The sequence below is a fragment of the Ixodes scapularis genome, unplaced genomic scaffold, assembly GCF_016920785.2.
Source record: "Ixodes scapularis isolate PalLabHiFi unplaced genomic scaffold, ASM1692078v2 ptg000834l_1___fragment_1__unscaffolded, whole genome shotgun sequence".
NCBI classification, from domain to species: domain Eukaryota; kingdom Metazoa; phylum Arthropoda; class Arachnida; order Ixodida; family Ixodidae; genus Ixodes; species Ixodes scapularis.
The window spans coordinates 299,345-322,317 of record NW_024610050.1 but is presented as its reverse complement, the minus strand read 5'-3'; the positions used below and the strand labels follow the sequence as shown (position 1 = coordinate 322,317).

The 22,973-nt window shown below is 46.8% G+C and overlaps 1 pseudogene; it reads left to right on the top strand.

The window, feature by feature from the left end:
• The window catches only part of LOC120842852, a 135,777-nt pseudogene that overhangs the window by 34,660 nt on the left and 78,144 nt on the right, over positions 1-22,973 (top strand).

Here is a 22,973-nt window from a genome sequence, read left to right as displayed (position 1 = left end):
GTTAAAAGGTTTAATCTATCCCCACTTCTAATATATATATAATTTTTAAGATTACAGGCATACAATCCAAAATTTAATGTAATGCTAAGCAGTGAGCAATATATATACTTTATCTGGTAACTACTGATCCACTTTTCTTTCAGATGCCTTGAGCTACTATGTCTACCAGCATTCGAACCCCAAGGCTGCCAACCTGCAAGAGGACCACGCTGTTCTTGTGCGGCAAATGAACAACACCATGAAAAACTTCCTCTTGCATCTGAAACACACCGAACTGTGAATTTTTTTTTTTCTTCTTTTAGTCGTTTTTAGTGGATTTCTTTACCTTTACTGTTTGATGTTGTGCCACACACGTCATGTTTGTAGTTGTCTAGTCAGACTTCTTTAATCTTTGCAGTGTGGTGCCTCGGGAATGTTTGACTAACAGGCGTTGCACTGCACCATGAATGTTTTTGTTGTTTGCCCCAGCCAATCCACCGTTGAGAGAGCGTCACGTTTCCTGGAGCTGCGCCCAACCAGAATGTAACATGACACCCTCCCGGTGCTGAATTGGTTGGGGTGGCTGTAGCCTTCGCTGCGCTCAAATGAAAGGTGACACATTGTGTTATCTTGAGGGTTTTATGTTGTGCCACACGCTGAATGTTTTTGTTGCCAAGCCAGACTTTTTTTAATCTTGTTTAGTGCCTGGCGTATATTTTAAAGGCACCACGCGATTTTTTTTTGTTCTTGTCTAGTCAGGCTCTATATTTAGTGCTATGGAATCGCAGGCATATTTTGCACATGCCCGAAAATTTTAATGTGAATAAGACATATCAAGGTTTTGGTAAATTCGGGTTTTTAACTAATATTCGGAGACTCTAATTGGTGTCCTTTGCTGTTTGTCTTTAGGATAAGGTAGGGCGGGTTATGTGAGAAGTAAAACAAACAAGACTTTATTAAATTTTCTGCACTTTGGAGCATGTCCTCATCAAAACAGTTATTCAGCCCTGGATGTACCAATCCTTAATATGTTATTTTTTAATGTTAAAATTTTCAGGCACATACAAAGTATGACCGAAATCAAGTTTTTGACATGGAATGACTCTATACAAAGCTACTAAAAGATTGTAGAAAGTTTCAATGCAAATAAAAAGGTTATGACAGTTCATGGCCTGTGTTTTCAGTATGCAGGGGTGGAACGGCTGCGCCACTTGCGCCTTTTTGCACCAGATGCATTTGTCTGCGCCATTCTGCGCCATTCTGCGGAAACTGCGCCACAGCCAATACCTCGCGCCATTGTGCTCCAAATCGCACAACGTGCGGCAAAAAAAAAATATTTTGTCTTGGTTTCGGTTATTATCGACTCAATTGGCAAAAATAAGCGCCTTTAGCTTGGTCGGTCTTGGAAGTTTTTGTTCCGTTTTTTTTCCTTGTGTAACCCAAGTCGGAAGCGAGCGAAAAAACTTGGGGTCGGATTCCAAGCGCTAGATCACCTGCGACTGGATTCTTATTCTTCAACCATAAACGGTTATGAAAGTCAGCCGAGGTGAGGTTGAGTTGTTAAGCGTCAGATCGCCTGAAGCTCTGCGGCTCGGAAGTCAGCCAGTTGAAAACACATTAGCAAGAGGTTCCTTTTATTTCATCATTAAAAGTTGGAACCGCATTTCTGCAAGATAAATCGTGATTTGATTGAACTGAAACGCGGTCCGATCCGAAACCTTGCCGGCCAGCAGCTCTCACGCGAGCGGTAGATCTCTGCTCGGCATATTTTAAATCTTGTTCCGACTTTTCGCTTCGAATACGATAACTTGGTTAATCGTAGTCTACTGTTTCGATATTCAGTTGCGCGATAGGCTAAACTCGGAATTTGTTGCCCTGTTGCTCCGTGCAACGGCACATCCGTTGCTTACGTACGTCACATGGTTCGCCCATATAATTACTATGTCGAGCACGTGTGGGTTGTGCTATAAGCAGTGCTGGTTCGCATTTTAAGCAGCTGAAAGCCACTCAGAAACTATCAAGGACACTATCTGCAGAAACATATGGTACTTGCTTTTCGGTTCTCACTAAGGCCAAGTTTTCGCACCTAGCTGTTACACTGTTATCCCATCTATCTAGGTTACTAACCACTGATATGCATATGTGCTGCTTAGTAAAATTGAAATTTCTCCCGTGCTTGTCTAAGACCCAAGCTGAAGTGCATTGAAAACTGATTTGAGCTGCGCCTAACCTGCTCCAGAATGTAGTTCTAGCTGCTCCAAACCTGCTCCAAAACAACTGTTTCAGCTGCTCCCGTGGCTGCTCCCAAGTACATTTTATGAGTTCCACCCCTAAATATGGTGAAGCTGGCCCTACTGGTATCTCAATTACAACCAGCTATACCGGTTTTACCAGTGAAACCGGTACAACTGGTGTGCCTGTGTGACCAGTATGGCTAGTTTTACCATATGCCCAGTAAATCCAGTATTACCAGTGCATCCAGTATACCCATGTTCGATAATTCCAGTTTTCCCAGTAAAACTACCAGTATTCCCAGCATATTCATCCAATAATCCATTTTGAAACCGGCCCAGTATTCCCAGTAAAACTATTACCAGTATTCCCAGTTTGCCCGTCCAATAATCCGGTTTGATACTGGCCCAGTATGCCGAGTATGGAAATATTTTCTATAGGGAATAACGTGTGGGAGCACTGTGAGCAGCTAACTTTTACTGCCAGTGATCTTATTCGTAGCATAAACTGAGCGTTGGCGGCAATTCACACGACTGAGGTCACTCTGAGAATAACAATAACGTGTGTCGGCACTGTGGGCGGCAAACTTTCACTACCAGTTATGTGTTTCAGAGCATAAACTGGACGTCGGTGTCTATTTACACGACTGATGCAACTCTCAGAATAACAATAACATGCATCAGCACCGTAGGCAGCTGACTCTCAATGTTAGTGATCTGTTTCGAAGCATCAACTGGATGTCGGTGTCCATTCACACTAACTGAGGCCACTCTAAGGAAAACACTAACGTGTGTAGGCACTGTGAGCAGCTAATTTTCACTGCCAGTGATCTGTTTCGAAGCATAAACTCGACGCCGCTGGCCATTTATACGAGAGAGGCCATTCTGAGAATAACAATGACGGGCGTCGGCGCTGTGGGCAGCTAACTTTCACTGCCAGTGATCTGTTTCAAACCATAAACTGGACTTCGGGGCGCCATTTACACGACCGAGGCCACTCTGAGAATAGCAATAACGTGTGTCAGTGCTGTGGGCAGAAAACGCTCTGCCTGGAGTGATCTGTTTCGAAGCATAAACTGGACGTCGATGCCGATTTACACGACCGAGGCCACTTTGAGAATAACAATAACGTGTGGCAGCGCTCCATACTGCTAACTATCACGGGTTGAAGTGATCCGTTTCGAAGTATAAACTGGATTTGGTCGCCATTTACATGACCGAGGCCACTTTGAGTATTACAATAACGCGTGTCTGCATTGGGGGCAACTAACTTTTCATAGGCAGTGATATGTTTCGAAGCATAAACTGTACATTGGTGGCAATTCACAGGACCGAGGCCGCTCTGAGAAAAACAGTAAAGTGTTGCAGCACTGTGGGCAGCGAACACTCACTGCTTGGGGTGATCTGTTTCAAAGCATAAACTGGATGTGGATGGGCATTTACACGACCGAGGCCACTCTAAGATTAGCAATAACGTGTGTCAGCACTGTGGACAGCTAACTTTCACTGCCAGTAATCTGTTTCGAAGCATAAACTGGACATCGGTATCCATTCACAGGACCGAGGTCACTCTGAGAATAACAATCCCGTGTGCCAGCATGGTGAACATCTAACTTTCACTGCTAGTGATCTGTTTCGAAGCATAAACTGAACGTCGGTGGCCCTTTAGGCCACTCTCAAAATAACAATAACTTGTGTCTGCACTCTGGGCACCTAACTTTCACTCTAGTGATCTGTTCCGAAGAATAAACTGGACGTCGGTGGTCGTTCACACGACCGAGGCTACTTTAAGAATAGCAATTAGGTGTGGTAGATTTCAGGATTAAAAGCGCTAAAAAACGAGGACCAGTAAAAGAAGACACACACACAGTAGAGCACTCTACTGTGTGACGTGTGTGTCTTCTTTTACTGGTCCTCGTTTTTTAGCGCTTTTAATCCTGAAATGTACAACCAACTAGCCCAAGTGAATACCCTTTTACGTGTGGTAGCATTGTGGTAGCGGACTCTCACTACCTGGAATGATCTGTTTCGAAGCATAAACTGGATGTCGGTTGCTGTTTACACGACCGAGGCTGCTCTGAGAATAACAATAACGTGTTGCACCACTGTGGACAGCTAACTCTCACTGCCTGCAGTGATTTGTTTTGAAGCATAAACTGGATGTCGGTTTCCTTTTACACGAAAGAGGCCACTCTGAGAATAACAATAACGTGTGGCAGCACTATGGGCAGCTAACTCTGACTGCCCGGAGTGATATGTTTCGAAGCATATCTGGATGTCGGTTGCAATTTGCACGACCGAGGCAACTCTGGGAATAACAATAATATGTAACAGCACTGTGGGCAGCTTGCACTCGCTGCCTGGATTGATCTATTTCGAAGAATAAACTAGATGTCGGTTTCCATTTACACGACCGAGGCCACTCTGAGAATGGCAATAACGTGTGACAGGACTATGGGCATCTAACTCTCACAGCCTGGAGTGATCTGTTTTGAAGTACAAACTGGATGTCGGTTCCTATTTGCACGACCGAGGCCAATTTGAAAATAACAACGTGCGGCAGCACTGTGAGCAGCTAACTCTCACTGCGTGGAGTGGTCTGTTTCGGAGCATAAACTAGATGCCTGTTGCCATTTACTCGAACGAGGCCACTCTGAGAATAACAATAACGTGTGACAGCACTATGGGCAGCTAACTATCCCTTCCTGGAGTAATCTGTTTCGACGCATAAACTAGATGTCGGTTGCTATTTACACGACGGAGGATGCTCTGAGAATAACAATATCGTTTGGCACCACTGTGGGCAGCTAACTCTCACTGCCTGAAGTGATTTGTTTCGAAGAATAAACTTGATGTCGTTTGCCAATTACACGACCGAGGCCAGTCTGAAAATTACAATAACGTGCGGCAGCGTTTGGGCAGCTGACTCTCACTGCCTGGAGTGATCTGTTTCGAAGCAAAAACTGGATGTCGGTTGCTTTTTACACGACCGAGGCCACTCTGAGAATAACAATAACCTGTGGCAGCACTGTGGGTACCTTACTCTCGCTGCCTGGATTGATCTGTTTCGAAGCATAAACTGGATGTCGGTTGCCATTTACACGACCGAGGCCACGTTGAGAATAACAACAACGTGTGACAGCACTGTGAGCAGCTAACTCTCACTGCGTGGAGTGATCTGTTTCGAAGCACAAACTAGATGCCGGTTGCCACTTACACAACCAAGCCACTTTGAGAATAACAAAAACGTGGGACAGCACTGTGGGCAGCTTACACTCGCTGCCTGGATTGATCTGTTTCGAAGAATAAACTGGATGTCGGTTGCAATTTACACGACCGAGGCAACTCTGAGAATTGCAATAACGTGTAACAGGACTATGGGCAGCTAACTCGCACAGCCTGAAGTGATCTGTTTCAAAGCACAAACTAGACGCCGCTTGCCATTTACGCGAGCGAGGCCACTCTGAACTTCAGAGGTGACATTTTACTAGATCGAAATGTATCGTTAAAAAGAGCACCGAACGCTTGACGTGAGAAAAGGTATTTTATAACATTGATGAAGGGTTGGTGAGAAGAGGGAGATCTGGGGAATGCCAATGCCGGTAGCTGCGGCTAGTTCAGCTAGACTCAAGCTTGATATCATCAGTCCTGCAGGAACACTGTGATGACGTGAAGCGGTCTTTTATGGAGACCTCCGTTTTGAGTCCCCTGGACTACTGCTATGCAGAGGATTAAATCGAACCTTTTTGTAGCCGATAAGAAAAACAATGCACAGCCCGACTTGTTTCCGAGGACAGCTTTGTGAAGTACTGAACGGTCGTCTTTGAGTGTTTGCGTGGCTTCTGAAGCTGGTTTAGAATGAATGGAGGTATTTCTGGGTTTTGTGATGCTATAGTCTGTAAAAGGCGTAATCCCTTTTTTCTTTGGTGCTGCTATTGTGCCCCCGTCAGCTGGCTTAGAGGTTAAATAGGTACAGGTCAAAATTTGAAGCCTCTTCTTGTACCCGGATCAAGTGGGTCGAATCGTGGATGGCAACTACTGTTGGAGCGTAATTGTAGGACCCGTCTAATGAGCTGCCAAGATGTTACCCCAAACGAGAAATCATGCAGAGCCTTTTAAAGGCTGAGGTTGTAAGGCTTGCAACCAGATCAGATACAGGTGGTCGGTTCCCCCGGTCGGTGTGCACTTGCCATACGCCTCGGCTTAGAGAGCCCCACGTTAACCCTTAACTCTCACGTCCGAACACGCTGTGTTTGTCAAAGTTTTGCACCAATAACGCCGATATTGAGTCCATCTTGTCCAGTCCAGAACCATTTCAAATTTGCCGGATGGAGACGAACAAGCTTCTCCTTATCCCATTCCAGGTCGTGAACCTTAACAAAGAAAGAACCTTATATTCACTGTTTTTTTTTTTTTTGTTTTGTTTTGTTTAGGGAGTGCGTTTTTTCTTGCAATGGGTATGTAAAATAATGCCAGTTGCGATGGTGTTTAAGTAATGCGGCTCGGAAACAGACTTTTTGTGTGGTGCCACTTATTTCAACGAATGACATTTCCCCCACAGTTCGTTTCATCAACACTGCGATGTTTTATCAACAGATTGTTTCATCGACACTCGTTTTATCGACATATCTCTCTATGTTTTGTCGACAACAGTTTTTGTTTGGTCAGGGGTGTGCTGCTTCGTTGGTGAGCAAGGGTATGGGTATATGCAAGGGGGCGGTACCACCCTTAAACGCTGCTGCGAAGCGGCATGTACGGGTGGGCCTAGTGGGTTCACATTTTTGTAATGAACTGTTGCAGACTGTCGCCGCGTACCGTCGTGAACTGGTTCAGTCGGACGTGTGTCCCAGTGACAAACGTACAACAAAATGTTTTTGCAGCGTGAAATTAGCGTGTCCATGAAGCTTCACAGCACGGTGTGGAAGTATCGATGAAACAATCAGTTTTGATGAAACGAGAGTTGATAACAAGTGTATGAAACATGTGTAGATGAAACGACAGGGAGCTTTTTTCCCGAAGGTTCCATGGAAGCTCTGACAATGAGCAATGCGAAGTTGTCTCCAAGAAGTTCGATTTGTTTTCTACACGAGTCTATATTTGCCAAGGTAGACCGGAAAGGTGAACACGGACTCTGAAGAGCTCGTTCGCTGCTACGGCCTGGTATAATGCAGTGATAAATATACGCCAGAAATGTAATTCGGCGGTTTGAGCAGTCGCTTTATTGAAACATTGTTGATTTTATTGTTATAAAGACAAACCATTAGGCTACTTGCATTTGGACCAAGATCATGACATCTGGGTACTCGGTATGTTTTGAATTTTGTATTAAAATAAATATTTCGCATATAAGAAAGCTACAATTCATGAACTGGGAAGCTGCCCCTGCAATTATTTTTATTGACAACATTTTCAGCTGCAACAAAGTATTAAACCAATGCTGCTATCAAATCGTTTTCCTTCTAAAGAAATTGGAACATTTGGTGCGTGTCTGCCCGTAATACCTTAGGCCGCGACGTGACGCGAGTCGGGGTACAGCGTCACGTACTCGGGCTTCGAAGCATAAACATACCGCTGATATGACCCCTGAGAGCAAGCAGAATGTTCGGAAGCATTTGAGAGAACTAAATCTGCTTCCCTCAAATTTTCTAATATTTTTTATATTTTATTATTTTTATTTCACATATATGCAACAGCTCATTATTTTGAACGAGGGTGCACCCGAGTGTACTATCGCAGTCATAGATTAGCGTGTAGCTGATTGCGACGCGAAAACTTGACAAGGACGCCACGTTTCTCAGACGAATACAGGCTGTTTTGAAAGCGTCATTTATGTAGACAGTGCATTTATTGACGCCCGCAAAAATACTCTCGAAATCGGGTGAAGACACTTGGTGTGTTCGTGGTTCACTTATGCCCATCCCGCACAGCCCCCTACTTTTATAAAGAAGAGTCTGGTGACCGCTACATTTTAACGTCGCTCCATGGAGCCCACTGTGATGAAAAGCCGATGCCGTCACGATGTTGAGGCGTAACCTGAGGCAGACTAGGAAGACGACGTTCAACGTGCGTACGATGATAGGCCTTATTCCCGCATGAAACTTTTCAATGGCAATGCTCTCGCTGGATTCTCACGCTGTGGCGCGGAGCCTATTTCGAATAAAAGACGTCGCAGTTACGACTTAGCAACGTGCGCTCGGGCAAGTGAAAAACCGCGTTAAAAAACCGAATATTTGCTGCAAATACTGGAGTCGTAGAAATTCTGCCCTGTAGTCATGGTAAAAATATTCGTTTGCAAGAACATGATTGGTTCGCGGAGGTTATGACGTACCGGAAACAACCAGACGCGATTCGTGGTGGAGGAATAGAAGATTCCGTTTGAGGGGCATTTGCCGCTACCTTCTTGACTTGTAACGGACTGTAGCACCCCCCAACACATTCCCCCGCACAGTGGTCCACTTCACCACTCACAACTTCGAAAATGATAAGAGCGAACAACGAGGGGGGAAAACAGGCTGTCTTTCCTAAAAGCATGGTCAGCTATGCATGCGGGAAGGGTCTACTTCAAACAAAAGGTCGGAAGTAGCCTCTTCTGAGTAAGCAAGGCGCGCCTAAGCTGGGTTTTGCTTGTGGGCTAAGTAGAGGGAATTCCTGGTGGGGTTTGCGGGTCCATGTCTGCTTAATCGCTGCCTGAACTCGTAACGCGTGCGAACAACCCCAAGGAAAATTTTCATACTGGCAAAATAGAAAAATGTTGGTTTTGTATCGTGGATATAAGTGGAGTTTTAATTGCAAAACAGGATTGCCCAACGCAAGTCTCAAAAAGATCACGCGTCATCGCCCCTGAAAGCGCCAACCGCCAGCCGCCAACCACCTCTCGTGAATTGCAAACAACCTCTTGGAGTGTCTGAACGGAGCCGCTCGCGACTTGCATCCGGAACCGCTTCGCAAACACAACTCAACCACCTGTGCGAATGCGCCACAAGACGCTCTCGCGGGAACCTTGACACGTCTATCCTTACGCCGCAGGTAGAACAGTGAAGTGAGCGTTCGTGAGAACGAAGCCAATTAATGTTTCGCAGCCCAGACCCCATGGTACGTGATCCCGACGCCGATGTTCAACGGCTTCGCCGTGACGTTTCGAAGCTATCACTCTCATTGTATATTGAATGAACCCAGGACCGCTCATTTTTACTGCAACCTGGCTTTTGTGGAAAACGTTACTGATCTGAATGCAGATCGCCTGATGAAACAATTTCAGTGTTAAAAAAATATTGGATATACAGCATGTCCACCAGAAAAAAAAAATAGTGGTATTTTCCCCACGGAAGTAAACTACCCACCACCGAAGGTTTCTTCTGCGCATAAATGTCCCGTTAAAGGCCAGAACCAGATACCAAAGTTTGAGAACTAACCATTCACTAATTTATAATTTATGAAGGATTTCCTCAAGTTTTTTTCATAAAAATAAAGCTCGCTGTCGTCTGTTGTCCGTATGAAATTAAAAAAAATAAATCGCTTATAACTTCAGAATGATATCACGGTTAGTTGTCAAAACTGTCGCATCTGGTTGTAACTGCTAGGACTACATTTGGCCGAGACTGAAGGTTCGGCGATCCGTCGTTTATTTTGGCAGTTGAAAAAAAAAAAAAAAGAAGAACTCTTTGGGTGGAAGTGGGAGGAAGGAGGGCACAGTATTTCTGTCATGAGGCTGACGAGCTATTAAAATGCATACTTCTTAATATGGTACAATGTTTCTCAATACGCCTCGCAGGTGGCCTCATTTTCATCTTCTGCGCATAAAGGCTCTGTTATACTCCGACGTAACGCGCGCGCAAGCGAACGCTGGCCGAAGTCGTCTACGTCACGTCAGTCACGCCGCGTGCGTCAAAAATTCGCCCTCTCTATTCACTCCGTGCGACGCGACCGGCGCGCCGCCGCGCGGCCGTTATCGAAGGTAGGCAGTGAGAGCCCCTGCGAAACGAAACCACGCCGCGCGCATTGGTACGCATTGAAGTCGGAGCGGTGCGGTTGCGCTGGGTTAGCAGCATGAACTGCTGCGTCGTTAAGTGCTCCAATAGTTATGCGTCGTATCTCGTGGGGACGAAGTTTCACAGTTTTTTCACCTCGCCGATGTTTTGTGGGACAGCGACAACGATGGACCCGTGCCGTACGACCCGAGAAATTTGGTCTCCCGATCATGTCTGCCACTGCGGCACGGCTGACATATTCTACACTGCCGCTTTGCGCTCTGCGTTCGTTTTCGTACCAGTAACGCCTACATCTCTCAGCTCGAACTGAAATGCCATCCTACACTCGCGGGTATGCAGTGCGAATTTCGTTGAAGGAATGCCCTCGCAAAAAGTTTCGTCCTCATCGCACGTGTCGATGATATTTCCGGACCAGTATGGCACGCGTCCTGTACTTCATGAAGAAAGATTCAGACGGTACAAAAAGTGACAAATATGAATCTAAGGAAAACTACAATAAAACTTGTAATCACTGGACAATTGATGTTTGAGTATGGAAGATTATGTGGTGTGCTTTCTTTTTTGATCAGCCTTCTTTTGGATATGAAAACGCTGACACCCCAAGTCTTGTAGACAACAATTTTTTTTCTCGGCTTTAGAGCCATTTATTGCAAAGTTATTCGAACTGGAAGTACCGTCCACTGGTCCCTTCCCCAGGGTTTAAGGTTTGGGGGGCCTCAGGGGGTCTCGACCCCCCCACTGATTTTAACGGATGGTCTAAGACCCTCCCCTCCACGGCCCCAGAATTAGTGAAATCAAAATCATACATTGCAATAAGACAGCTTGTTTTCACGAATGTGACATTTGTGGTTGAGGGTTGCAGGTACAGCGTGGACAAAGTCAGCAGTGGGGTTTATTGTATGTGCATCTATTACATCTCATCGAAACTCCCCCCCCCCCTCCCCCCCCCCTTCTTGTAGGGACCCTCCTCAATTTACGGGGACTTTAAGCACTGTTCCTACCTGTAAAGTGTGCACCTCCCAGCCATGATGAGCGGTATTCTCTTGACAGCCTTTGACGGTCAAAACCCGTTCCCACTTAGTTACGCTGCCCAAAAATATTTCCACCTGGTTAAACTATGCCACCTCTTTTAGGTATAATAAGAGTTTTGTCAATTTACGGTTGTCAAAGTACCTGTGTGCCTAAAACCAGCGCCTCGCACAACCCGATTATTACACAACAGCTGACCGCAAAACCTTTGACGGTCAAACCGTTTGTTGGCCGGCAACTTGGTTTTCTCGGCTTTGAAGCCACCTTTCGTAAAGTTGTTTCATTTGGAAGTAGAGTGCACTCGTCCCTTCCTACCTGTAAAGTCTCCATCTCCCACGACGCGTGGTATACTCTTGACAACCCTTTCACGGTCAAAACCGTTTCCCCATTCAGTTACGCGGCCCATACCAAATTTCCACCTGGTTTCCCTAGGCCACCTATTTTTGGTATTATAACTGGTGTGTCAAGTTACGGTCATGTCCAAGAACCTGTGTGTCCAAATCTGCACTTCGCACAGCCCGGTTATAACACAACATTTTGGGTCCAATATTGGATATTCCTGAGAGCTTTATTCGTTCGAACCATAACTTTCACACCTACTGTCTTAATAAAACTTGGCCCACTTAGTGCACAAACTTAGTGAACATCTCACTCGCCTCCAAATATAATCGTCCCAGCAGTCCTACGTTTACAGCGACTAGCGAAACAAATCTCCCACTGAGAGCAATTATGGTAGCGGCCGTCTCGCTTTTCGGAAAATTCCTCAAGCCCCTTTTCGACCGCAACTAAAAAAAGTACTTCTAATAACGACTCAAACTAAATATATAAGAAGCGGAGAACAGCTAAATGCCCTTCTTAAATCTGCCCCAGCACTCATGCAACGTCACCCTCAACTTTTTGGCTCAAAAAGCAAAACTTCTGTCCGTGCGCGCTTCCGCCGCCATAGCTTCGCACGCGAAAAGGCACCGCAGGCTGCTGAGCGCGCCTCACTGTCGAACGCCAGCTCCTCCGCTAGCGGCGCTACGCGCGTTTTTCAAAGCGCCCCCTATAGTTCCCGCACGGAGTGTATACTCCGGCGGCCCTGGCGGCTTCCGCGGCGCGCGTCGGTGGGCCGCCTGCGCGGCGCATGCGCAGAATCTGACTACGAAGGCACGTTTCCTGCGAGAGTGCGCCACTTCCGGTTCCTTTTCGTTTCGAATAGCAGGCGAAAATTCTCGCGCTTCTTGAGCACCAAGTTCGAGCGATGGCATGGACGTACCTAGCACGACAAAAACTCGCGCATGCACTGTTGGTGCACCGCCCGCGGCGCAAGCGTAGGCGATCAAAGTACATACGGTACATCTTTGACGAGCGCACGGTCTACGGTACTCAAGCTTCCTCGTGTTGTAGACACACGGGTGAGGACGTATTCCTTTGATCAGCTTCTCGACGACCGAGTCTGATTCTTCAAACATGACGCCACACGGAGCGGGGCTCCTGTCGTCTGCTATTGCTCGTATTCGCCGCGCTTCCCGCGCGAGGGCTGCCGGGAGCCAGCGCGTGATGCATCCTGGTCCGGCGTCGCTGGCGCGGCCGGCGCGGAATACGGCAGGCTCCATTTTGGCGTCGAGGCGGTCAGGCTGCGTCGAACCCCGCTGGTCGCGTCGGTTACGCCACGACGCCGGAGTATAAAGCGTGGAGTTTTCACCGACGTGACGTCGCTGTGACGCGCTCGCACGCGCGCACGCGTTACGTCGGTGTATAACAGAGCCTTAAGGCTCTGTTATACTCCGACGTAACGCGCGCGCAAGCGAACGCTGGCCGAAATCGGCTACGTCACGTCAGTCACGCCGCGCGCATAAAAAATTCGGCTTCTTTATACTCCGGCGTCCCTGGCGGCGCTCGCGGCGCGCGTCGGTGGGCCGCCGGTGCGGCGCATGCGCAGAATCTGACTACGGGGGCACGTTTCCTGCAAGAGTGCGCCACTTCCGGTTCCTTTTCGTTTCGAATAGCATACGAAAATTCTCGCGCTTCTTGAGCGTCCAGTTCGAGCGATGGCGTGGGCGTACCTTGCACGACGAAAACTCGCGCTTGCACTGTTGGTGCCCCGCCTGCGCCGCAAGCGTATAGGCGGTCAGTTTGCATACGGTACATCTTTGACAAGCGCCCGGTCTACGGCACTCAAGCCTCCTCGAGTCGTAGACACGCGGGTGGGGACGAATTCCATCGATCAGCTTCTCGACCGACCGAGTCCGATTCTTCAAACACGACGCCAGACGGAGTGGTGCTCCTGTCGCCTGCTATTGCTCGCATTCGCCGCGCTTCCCGCGCGACGCCTGTCGGGAGCCAGCGCGTGATGCATCCTGGTCCGGCGTCGCCGGCGCGGCCGGCGCGGGATACGGCATGCTCCATTTTGGCGTCGAGGTGGTCAGGCTGCGCCGAACGCCGCCGGTCGCGTCGGTTACGTCACGACGCCGGAGTATAGAGCGTCGGGTTTTCGCCGACGTGACGTCGCTGTGACGCGCTCGCGCGCGCGCGCGCGTTACGTCGGAGTATAACAGAGCCTTTAAGAAAGGAAGTAGCGGTGACGTCAGAACGCCGAGCCCTGATTGGCTGATCGCGACCCCCTATCTTGGCGTCGTCTGCTCCTTTGCAACGTCGTCTGCTCGCAACGTCGTCTGCGTCTGTCTTACCTTTCCTGCGACTTTCGGAAATCGAGCGAGCTCGACTTCGCCTTTCAGAGAGGGCAGACGAAATAACTTCAGCGGTACGCTGTTTTTGTCTAACAGCTAGCAGACGTACATCAAGGAGGGAAGTCAAAAGACTCACTCGCGAGTTGTCCTGAGGAGCCGAGGTTTGTTTGCTAAGAACCGAAAGAGGGGGGGGAGTGAGCGTGTTAGTGTCCGCAAGTTCCCTCCCAAATAATTTTTCCCTCCTTTCGTGAGCGGCGAGACTCCTCACTCTTTAACGACGTCGGCGGGTTGGCGCAGTTAACGTCGTCTGCTATACGTCTGCTAGTCAAAGCGATGGCTGCTTTACCTTTCCTGCGTCTGTCGGAGATTACCGCTTTTACCGGCGAGAGTCACCGTTGCCTCGGAAAACAAGGAGATGACAAGAGGAAGAGATTGATCTCTTACTCTAAAATTGAGGTCAGCGATCAAAGTATAAGACGGGAAGGGTTCACAAGGGTCTCGCGGGCATATTCCATTCAGCACGCCAGCCGGTCGTGGGCAGACGGTCGCCGAATCGGAGTGCCTTCTAGGCCTATCCGCCGGCTCGCTTGGTCGTTGTCGGCGGAATCGTGGCCTTTGGAGCTTTTCCCGGGTGTTTGTGGATCCAGCGTTCTTGTTCGTCGTGGTCTGTTTAAACTCCTTTTTACTTTTTTCTTGCTGCTTGAAGTCGGGACGCGTAAGAAGCGCACGTAGAAAAATAAACGTCCGTGGGTCGTCGCGACCGCGACGCTGTGGGCCATGTTGATTTGATCGTAAGAAGTGCGTAAGACAGCTTCGGAGCTGTCGTAGGATTCCGTCGTAACCTGCGCAAAGCTTGCGATAATTTCGTTTTGTGAATACGAATTTGTTCTTGCGTTTTGTCTTGCGCACATTTTTGGCGTAAGATCGTTTCGGGAATCTGGCCTGTGCACTTCCGAACGTCGCAGGAAAGGTGAGACAGGCGCAGACGACGTCGCGAGCAGACGACGTTGCAAAGGAGCAGACGACGCTCAGATAGGGGGTCGCCATCAGCCAATCAGGGCTCGGCGTTCTGACGTCACCACTACCCCCTGCGCAAGGAGCAGACGAACTTGCCCTCCGCATAGAAATGTGTTCTGTAACCCCTCCAGATTTTAAATGAAGAACGCGTGCGGAAATGTCGGTTGAGCTCTTGTCATTTTTTTAGTCCAGTGTTTATAGGACCCATTCCAAAATCAATTCCAATGTTAGGGTCGACGTCGACAGGATTACTAAAAGACACCTTTTGCGATTTCTTCTAATTAAAAATAAGTCAAGAAACGTAAGGGATGAGTTGGTTTTCGTTCGAGGAAATTTTATATTGTGACGTACGTGTTGAAGAGGACGATGTTCATTTAAATTGAAATTGATCTTTCAGATAATGATTTAACTGTCTGAATAAAACACATATCTAAAAAAGCAAATGTCCCATCTCTCTTAAAACAAGTATAAGCCCCGTTTTTACTTCGCAAAACTCATGTTAATTCTCGTGAGAACTTGTATGCGTGCATGTATGGTCAACGCACCGAAAGACACACGTTTCTGAATTGCATCACGTTCAAAATAATAATTGACACAAAAAAATTTTGCCCGACATTTTTTTTTTTTTGAAAATGAGGGGGTTTGTGACGCACGTGTCTTTGATATAAAATATTTTTAACTTTTCTTTAAAGCTTTATAAATATTGTCGCAAATATTCTTAAAGGTCATAGTCTAGAACTTCACTTTCCTACATGCGTTTACTTTCAAAGATAAAACAAAAAAGTGCGAGAGTTAAATGCCTACTATGCAAGGAGTAGAAAATTGTTTATACATCGTTTCACATTGAGTGTGAGCATGGACGAGGCTGCAAGTGCGAGTTCCGGACTTTCACTGTCCCTGTCAAGCACGTGCGCTCGTTTAGTGCAAGCAGTGTTCGGGGTCACATTCTCGCGCGTGTAGCATCGGCCTTTTTAGAAATTAGAGTGAAACAGAGCTTAGCATGCATACAATTTTAAAAGAAATAAAATAATTTGTAAGATTTCCGACCATTCCTCTTCCCCCCCCCCCCCCCCTTTAGATGCAAGATATTCCATAATCTTACATTTAATAGTATTTTTAAATTGTCAGTCGAGTTTTTAAGGGAAGCCTGAAACAAAGATAACTAACGGGTCATTAAAAAAACACAGTGAAGAGAAAGAAAAAAATAATAAACGTTCCATTAGTCATTTTACGAGCCATCCGATAACAAAATAATTTACTAGTTGGGAAACTAATCAAAATACAATTTTATACTCTAGCTTCGCGCCCGCTCATTAAACGAGTCTCATATTAAAAATGCTTAGGAAAGCAAGGTACCAAAAGTTGTATTTAAGCTTACGGTCGCCTTATGTGCTCCACGTTTTTAACTGACACAGCGTTAATTTGTGTTTACCTATTTGCTACATCATACTCAGGTTAGTAATATCTGATTAAGTTTATTTCAACGCACCGTACGACCTTCGTACTAATCTCCCATTTCAGGGGTGTATACCTCGCCTACCACTTCGAAACAGAACCTATGCATGCAACTTATCGAAGAAGGAGGGCGAATCGCATGCAAAATGAATGGAGAAGGTGTAAGTATTTCGACGTAAGCAATATATTAAATATAAAGTAACTTTATGCCTTATAAATTACACACGAGATGACGTTTTTATGTTACGTCAATACCTGGTATTGTTTGTTCTAGAAACGACGTGTTCTTAAAAATGATCATTAACCTATTGCCCAACCAACGGAACCAGACTGGCACTGTGCAACCATGAGAATAATTAGATAATCAAGGTAATTTTAGTTCGGTCTGAAAGCGTTGCACAATTCATTTCTTATGTAATTTTTATCTCGAAAGAATTTTAGTTTTAAAAAGCTAACGTAAAAATTTTACATTTAAATTTAAAATGCACCGTTTATTCCTATTGAACATATTTTAAATATTACTCTTCCAGAAAGACTTTTTCTCTCTTTTTTATGGCAAAGAGTATGCAGTGATTGTTCTAATTTTTGTAATATATGAAACCACAAACTAAAAATGATTAGTCACTCTTGCACGAACGTGCTGCAAGTAAATAATTCCTCTGACTTTGATCTACGCGCAATGGAAGTCGTGAAGTGATAGCATAAGATAAACTGCATTCAGTCAAAAAAGAACATCAAGCCTGACAGCTATCAACGCAACCAGGTCAACTTGTGTGCGTCTGTAAACAATTTCTAAATCGCTAGACCCTCTCAAATTTAATCCAAATATCCTGGTGACATGTGGCTCTCACAAAAGAGCAATGTGCATTTTAGCGGCACATCACCAGGGAAAACGTTCAAAAAAAGAATTCGAGTTCAAGATGGTTGTGCATTGTTTCCCTCTTTAACAGCATTAGTTGTGGGACGTTGGTGACGAGGGATGATAGGTGAACCTTTTGGTTGTTTGGTATAAACTAATGTTCAACTGAACCACAGAAACACGCGAAATCGGCACATGACCCAGGGTAAGCATACTCTTATGCCTAAAATGAATCTACCAAATTCCTTGAAGCGCAGCAGCTGTTAGTGTTCAGCACCCGTGAGTACCGCTGTAGGAGATATTTCAACTTAGGTTATTAGATAATTTCGTAACGAATAATAACTTACTAGCAACGAATGACCGACGAAAACTAAATGTTTAATGTTGTTAAGTTGTGCCAAAAAAAAAAGAAGGCTTGCGTCGCAGGGATCGAAAATCGCAGCCGGTCAGCGTTGACAGCTCTTCAACGCCGATAAAAGGAGCTCCCAGGGCGTCTCAAGCGCGCATCAGCACGCCTGCCGCGTGACGCAAACGGGGGGAGAGAGGGTGACACGCGCCCCAGTGATATATTAAGCGTCCTTCAATCTGCCATCGATCTTCGGTTTCTAGCACTTTGTCGCCATTCCGCCTCGACGCTGCAAACCCTATAAACGTGTGCTCCAACGACCTACAAGGTGAGCTCATGTACACCCGCCGGCGATATGAAGGTGAACGCCGGACCGTCGACCGGTCCGTGCTATCAGCGCCATGACGCGGCTGCCGTGGCGGCTCGTTTTCTTATCGCACGCTTCGCCGAGATTAAGCGCTGCGATCGAGCGCTCTTCTCAGCTCTGCTGCTACTCCCCGCAGAAGGCGCGAGGATTGCAGTAGGAGCCTTTCAGACGCTATCGGTAGACAATGTGATTTAGTAGTTCTTTGTTGTGCTATATGCTTAACTGGAAGACTGAGGAACAAATCAAAAAGTAACTTATACTTTCCACTTCTTAAAAAGAACTGTTATTATCGTGCGCACTTATTATCGTTCGCTCGGGAATGCAGAAAGCGGTTTAATCACTGATAAACCATGCCGAACAACGTCCGCTCTAGTTCCCGTGCAATGTGCGAATCATTTACCAGCGATGACGTGGGTACGGCGCCCACGAAAAGCGATGCTAAAATCGAAATACACTTCCACGCTTTCTGCGGGGAATAGCAGCAGAGCTAAGAACAGCGCTCGATTCAAGCGCTTAATGTCGGCGAAGTGCGCGATAAAAAAGCGAGCCGCCACGGCAGCCACGTCATGGCGCTGTTAGCACGGACCGGTCGACGGTCCGGCGTTTACCTTCATATCTCCGGCGGGTGTACTAGGGCGCTAATGCTGAAACAGAATATGACACGCAGTGAAGGGCGTCAAAATCGAGTCACGTGCATCTCAGCCAAGCGCGCTCTCTACTTGGCTACGTAACCACGTGGCTTTACTCCACCCGCCACACTCTCCTTAAAAGCGCATCGCCCCGATACATCACGAAAAAAAAGCGGGCGTCACTCCCACACCAAGGAACCCTTGGTATTGGCGTAATGCACGCTCACAGCGGCCTCACACTCCTGGGTTGAACCAATAAGCCAAACCAGCATAAACAAAGCTAATAAGAAATAACGATACATTGAATAGTCCTCGAAAACACGAAAAGACACCAGTCCCGTTGAATGTGAAATGGCTTCAGTAGAACGAGGGAAACCACCTCAGGTCCCGGTTGGCATCGTAATAATTACTTTGTTCCGTCGGGTACCACCTCGTACTTGAGCTATGCAAAGCGGCGAGATAGCCTACCGAGGTCATAGGAGTGCTTTAGGAGTTTTTCGTTGAGATCTTGTCGTTGTATCGGAGTCCACACCCACACCCGGCCTCCGGTCTGAAATTGAACGTCGCGACGACGAAGGCTCTACCGGTGAGCATCGACGCGCTGTTGGTCTTGTAACTGTAGCATGGCGAGCTGTCGAACTTCCTCGGCCCTTCAAGTGACAATGTCAGAGTTACCGCTGGCGTCGTCATTAAGTTTGTGGTTCACTATCCGTCCAGCATCGTCGTTACTTTGCTACCGTGAACCAGCTGGAATGGTGTAATCTCAGTATTTTCCTTAACAGCCGTATTGTAGGCGAACGTCACATACGCAAATTATAATCCCACGTTTAGTGCAAAACGTCGACAAACATCGAGATCATGCCGACGATGGTCCTGTTTAGCCGCTCCGTCAGCACGTTGGTCTGCGGAAAATAGGCAGTGGTTCGACTGTGACTTTTATGACTGAGTCGGAGTATTTCTTAAGTTAGTTGCGCCAAGAAGGACGACCATATGATCTGTGGTCTGCACCTAGGGACAACCATGCCGGAGAATGATGGATTCAATCAATAACTTGGCAACTTGAGCAGCAGTCCCTGTCCGAAGGGCTTTCGTCTCGGCTTACCGGGTGAGGTAATCGGTTGCGATGACCATAAAGCGGTCGTCCACCGTCGACGGTGGGACGGGGACAAGCGAAGTCATTCGCATTTGCTGGAAAGCGGAGTTGCGGTTGCAAAAGTCCTGCTGGCTTCGTCGATGGTTCCTTGCGTCGTTGACACTCAAGTTCTTGTGTTCGTGCCCTCGAGGTTGCGTAAAAAAGTCCAGTAATGAACATGGCTGAACTGCAAGGTAGCGTGATAATGGTCACGTAAGCGACGGTGGCGTAGGCTCCGTTCGTGTAAGCGCCGGTCGTGTAAGCTTGCATTCGCGGTAGGTGAGGCTGTAGTGACCTTACACCCTATACGTGAACCTCGACCTCGTCCTAGAGGTCGTCCTTGAGGTCGTTCTAGAGGTCCACGAGGTCGTTTTAGAGGTTGTCTTTGAGCTTGTCCTTGAGGTCATCCTAGAGGTCCTCCTAAAAATCGTCCTTGAGGTCGCCCTGGTGGTTGTTCTTAACGTCACCTTCTAAGACTTCATTCTCGACGTAGTTCTGAACCCGGTGCTTGACGTTGTCATCGACGTCTCTTAAAGGGTGTCTTGAGACCTTCTTAGAGGTTGCTATAGAGGTCGTCTTTGAAGTGGTCCTAGCCGCCTTTCTTTATTCGTCCATAATTTTGTTCCAGAAATCGGACTGAAGGTTGTCCTGGACATTGTTTTGTGGTCGTCCTACAGGTTGTCCTAGCCGACGTCCTTGACGTTGTACTCGACTCCGCCCTTCACGTCGTCTTCGATGTTTGGAAGGCATATTAGAACCATTTCATTACCATACCATTTCCTTTTCTAATTGTTTTCACTAACGATGTTCCCGTGAAGCTACCAAGTGTCATCGCGTTCAGACGAATTAACGTGCCTGTGGTTTTAAAGCCACAGTTTTAAAGAGCTCGTATTGAAGAAAAAGCGGCGTCGGCGACCGGTGTCGGTGGTGAACAGAACGATTTTGACTGGTCGATAGGGTCATGACGACACAACCACATGACCTCGCCTGTGCCTCAGATGATTTCACTTAATATTGTGATTAATTCGTCTTAAAAATAAAGAATTTTACGCGGACGGGATCTGAACCCACGAGCCTTCGGTTGCGAGACAGACAGGCCACCGACTAGGAAAGGTAGACAAGATTGTACTGCTTTTTAACGTGTGGAGATTTATATTTACCTATTGCGTTTCACTCTTAAAAGAGAAGATTAAATGTCCTTAAGTATGTTTCTTACTGAATTTCCAAAGCGACTTGAAGGCTTCTCTACTCTTCCTGGTCCCGTTTTGTACCCGAGCAATGTTTGTACCTGGACATCGAGACGCTCATTTTCTTGATGCATGCAGTTTCGACTGGTAAACTGTTCCAAGATATCTCATTGTCCTGAATGCTCTTGCATCGCTCATGAACCAGGGACTTTGTATTTTGTCTGACGATGTAAATATTTGCGCATACCTACAAACAACCTGGTGTGTCACCTCCCTGGTTTTCATTCCTGATTTATTTATGTATGTTATATTGACTTTTTAAAGCGGTAACATCAAAGGCCCAACCATGCTCAAGGTTGAGCTCTTGTCCTCTAAATCTTGTCGTCGTGGTCAAGTGCTTAAGGTGGCGCAATCAAGTTGACGTAATGCTCTTGGCTGAAATGTAATGTCGCGTAAGCGCCAGTTGCCTAAGTTCTGTTCCCGTAATTGCCGGTCGCGTGAGTTCATAAGCATTTGTAGCTGAAGCTGACATGACCTGATGAGCTTCATTCATGTCGTCCTCAGCGTCGCCCTAAAGGTGGTGCTTGAGGTCGCCATAGAATTTGTCCTAGAGGTCGCCGTACATGTCGTCTTTAAAGTCATTAATTAAGGCCCTCCTTGAGGTCGTCCTAGAGTTCGCCCTTGATGTCATTCTCTACGTCGTTCTAAGCACGGGCCTTGAAGGTTGTGCTCGTCGGAGTCTTGGAAGGGGTCTTTAAGTCCTTCCAGGGATCATTCTAGAAGCTGTCCTGGACGTTGTCCCAGACGCCGTTTTTGTTGCCGTCTTTGACGCCTTTCCCGACGCCATATTCTGAGGCAGATCTAAACGTTGTACTAGATTTCTTTTTCGAGGTCGTCCTAGAGTTCTTCCCCAGAGGTCGTTCTGAACGCCGTTCTTGCAGTCATCTAAGAGGTCGTCCTAAATGCCGTTGTGGACGCCGTCCTTGTAGTCGTCTGAGAGGCCGTTCTAGACAACGTCCTAGACACCGTGCCTGACATCGTCCTCGACTTCGTTCTAGGTGGCAAGCATGACGTAGTCTTTGATGTGTACATGGTATACTACTAGCATTTTATCACCAGACCACCTCCTTTTTTAATTGCCACTAACGACGTTCCCGTGAAACTAATGCATTTGCTCGCGTTTGGTTGAATGAACGTTCCTGTAATTTTAATGCGATATCAATATTAAGTTACTATTCAAAAATTTTAGTTATGTGATTTCTGGCCTCCTAATGCGCAGTAGGCGTTGCAGTAGACCATTTCACCCCACTGTGCTTGCACCCTATTGCAACACGCGTATGTGGAGTAGTATTACGCACTCCTTCACACCCACACCCTCTTCGAAGGACCTGACGACCTTGACGTCATCCTCGATGTCGTCCCAGATGTAGTCCTTGAGGTCGTTTCAGAGGCCTTTCTAGAGTTCATTCTTCAGGTCGTTCTTGCGGCCGTCCTTGATGTCGTATACGATGTCGTCTTAAACATCGCTTTTGAGTTCGTCCTCGACGTCGTCCCTCAGATCACCCTAGTGGTCGTCCTTGAGATCACCTTAGAGGTCATCCTAGAGTTTGTCATGAACTCCGTCCTGGACATCGTCCTTAAGCTCTTCCTTGATGTCGTCAAAGAGGTCGCGGTAGAAAGTAGCCGTAGAGGTCGTCTTAGAGGTAATTCCAGATGTTATCTTTGACGTCGTCTTCTAAGACGTCGTTTTCGACATCGTAATAGACGACGTCAAAGTGAGCGTCTAGGACAATGTCGAGGACGATATCCTAGAGGACAACGTTAAGACGACATCTAGGGCACCCTCAAGGACGTCCTCTAGTGTGATATCAAAGCAGACAAGGATTTTGCATATATTTTTCCACTAGATTTATTGGAAAAACTGGCATCGCGACCTACGAAACAATTTGGTTTTCCCATTCATTTTTGCGGTGTGCAACATTAACTGCTATCACAATCATCAATAATCTCCCCTGCAATTTCTGCATATTTGCCTGGACTATAAATTCCCTTCCTGTAATTTTTTTAAATGTCCAAACCGAC